This window comes from Schistocerca serialis, unplaced genomic scaffold (genome assembly GCF_023864345.2).
Source record: "Schistocerca serialis cubense isolate TAMUIC-IGC-003099 unplaced genomic scaffold, iqSchSeri2.2 HiC_scaffold_88, whole genome shotgun sequence".
NCBI classification, from domain to species: domain Eukaryota; kingdom Metazoa; phylum Arthropoda; class Insecta; order Orthoptera; family Acrididae; genus Schistocerca; species Schistocerca serialis.
Genome location: NW_026048496.1, coordinates 72,501 through 74,937, shown reverse-complemented (window position 1 = coordinate 74,937; position 2,437 = coordinate 72,501). Strand labels below are relative to the sequence as shown.

Here is a 2,437-nt window from a genome sequence, read left to right as displayed (position 1 = left end):
CCTTCGTGCTGTCAGCGATTACTTTTCTTCTTAGAGGGACAGGCGGCTTCTAGCCGCACGAGATTGAGCAATAACAGGTCTGTGATGCCCTTAGATGTTCTGGGCCGCACGCGCGCTACACTGAAGGAATCAGCGTGTCTTCCTAGGCCGAAAGGTCGGGGTAACCCGCTGAACCTCCTTCGTGCTAGGGATTGGGGCTTGCAATTGTTCCCCATGAACGAGGAATTCCCAGTAAGCGCGAGTCATAAGCTCGCGTTGATTACGTCCCTGCCCTTTGTACACACCGCCCGTCGCTACTACCGATTGAATGATTTAGTGAGGTCTTCGGACTGGTACGCGGCATTGACTCTGTCGTTGCCGATGCTACCGGAAAGATGACCAAACTTGATCATTTAGAGGAAGTAAAAGTCGTAACAAGGTTTCCGTAGGTGAACCTGCGGAAGGATCATTACCGACTAGACTGCATGTCTTTCGATGTGCGTGTCGTGTCGCGCAACACGCAGCTACCTGTACGGCTCGCAGTAGCCGTGCGCCGCGTGCGGAACCACGCGTTCGTCTCAAAACTAACGGCAATGTTGTGTGGTACGAGCGCTGAAGCGCTGGAGCGGCTGGCCTGCGGCACCTGGCGCCTGGCGCCGGTTTTGAATGACTTTCGCCCGACTGCCTGTCCGCTCCGGTGTGGAGCCGTACGACGCCCATCGGCCGTGAGGCCGTTGGACACTGAACGCTGGAACAGGGCCGCCACACGCCTCAGTCCCGCCTATGCAACTGTCTCGAAAGAGATGGTGGAAACTATGAAAAGATCACCCAGGACGGTGGATCACTCGGCTCGTGGGTCGATGAAGAACGCAGCAAATTGCGCGTCGACATGTGAACTGCAGGACACATGAACATCGACGTTTCGAACGCACATTGCGGTCCATGGATTCCGTTCCCGGGCCACGTCTGGCTGAGGGTCGGCTACGTATACTGAAGCGCGCGGCGTTTGCCCCGCTTCGCAGACCTGGGAGTGTCGTGGCCGCCTGTGGGGCCGGCCGCGTCTCCTTAAACGTGCGATGCGCGCCCGTCGCCTGGCGGTTCGCATACCGGTACTTACTCGGTAGCGTGCACAGCCGGCTGGCGGTGTGGCGTGCGACACCTCGTACAACGACCTCAGAGCAGGCGAGACTACCCGCTGAATTTAAGCATATTACTAAGCGGAGGAAAAGAAACTAACAAGGATTCCCCCAGTAGCGGCGAGCGAACAGGGAAGAGTCCAGCACCGAACCCCGCAGGCTGCCGCCTGTCGTGGCATGTGGTGTTTGGGAGGGTCCACTACCCCGACGCCTCGCGCCGAGCCCAAGTCCAACTTGAATGAGGCCACGGCCCGTAGAGGGTGCCAGGCCCGTAGCGGCCGGTGCGAGCGTCGGCGGGACCTCTCCTTCGAGTCGGGTTGCTTGAGAGTGCAGCTCCAAGTGGGTGGTAAACTCCATCTGAGACTAAATATGACCACGAGACCGATAGCGAACAAGTACCGTGAGGGAAAGTTGAAAAGAACTTTGAAGAGAGAGTTCAAAAGTACGTGAAACCGTTCTGGGGTAAACGTGAGAAGTCCGAAAGGTCGAACGGGTGAGATTCACGCCCATCCGGCCACTGGCCTCCGCCCTCGGCAGATGGGGCCGGCCGCCCGCGCGGAGCAATTCGCGGCGGGGGTCGTGTCCGGTTGCCTTTCCACTCGCCGCGGGGCGGGGCCGTTCCGGTGTGCGGTGGGCCGCACTTCTCCCCTAGTAGGACGTCGCGACCCGCTGGGTGCCGGCCTACGGCCCGGGTGCGCAGCCTGTCCTTCCGCGGGCCTCGGTTCGCGTCTGTTGGGCAGAGCCCCGGTGTCCTGGCTGGCTGCCCGGCGGTATATCTGGAGGAGTCGATTCGCCCCTTTGGGCGCTCGGGCTCCCGGCAAGCGCGCGCGGTTCTTCCCGGATGACGGACCTACCTGGCCCGGCCCCGGACCCGCGCCGCTGTTGGCTCGGGATGCTCTCGGGCGGAATAATCGCTCCCGTCAGCGGCGCTTCAGCTTTGGACAATTTCACGACCCGTCTTGAAACACGGACCAAGGAGTCTAACATGTGCGCGAGTCATTGGGCTGTACGAAACCTAAAGGCGTAATGAAAGTGAAGGTCTCGCCTTGCGCGGGCCGAGGGAGGATGGGGCTTCCCCGCCCTTCACGGGGCGGCGGCCTCCGCACTCCCGGGGCGTCTCGTCCTCATTGCGAGGTGAGGCGCACCTAGAGCGTACACGTTGGGACCCGAAAGATGGTGAACTATGCCTGGCCAGGACGAAGTCAGGGGAAACCCTGATGGAGGTCCGTAGCGATTCTGACGTGCAAATCGATCGTCGGAGCTGGGTATAGGGGCGAAAGACTAATCGAACCATCTAGTAGCTGGTTCCCTCCGAAGTTTCC

General features: G+C 60.5%; 2 non-coding genes across 2 annotated transcripts in view; both read left to right on the top strand.

Moving 5' to 3' along the window:
- Nucleotides 1-804: 804 nt before the first annotated feature.
- LOC126452472 (5.8S ribosomal RNA) lies at nucleotides 805-959 on the top strand. Its single transcript, XR_007584630.1, has one exon. It is a non-coding gene; the product is annotated as a 5.8S ribosomal RNA (ribosomal RNA).
- A 188-nt stretch (nucleotides 960-1,147) lies between these two features.
- Nucleotides 1,148-2,437, top strand: part of LOC126452482 (large subunit ribosomal RNA) — a 4,223-nt gene continuing 2,933 nt past the window's right edge. The window contains exon 1 of the ribosomal RNA XR_007584639.1: nucleotides 1,148-2,437. This exon is cut by the window's right edge and continues 2,933 nt beyond it. This is a non-coding gene — a ribosomal RNA (large subunit ribosomal RNA).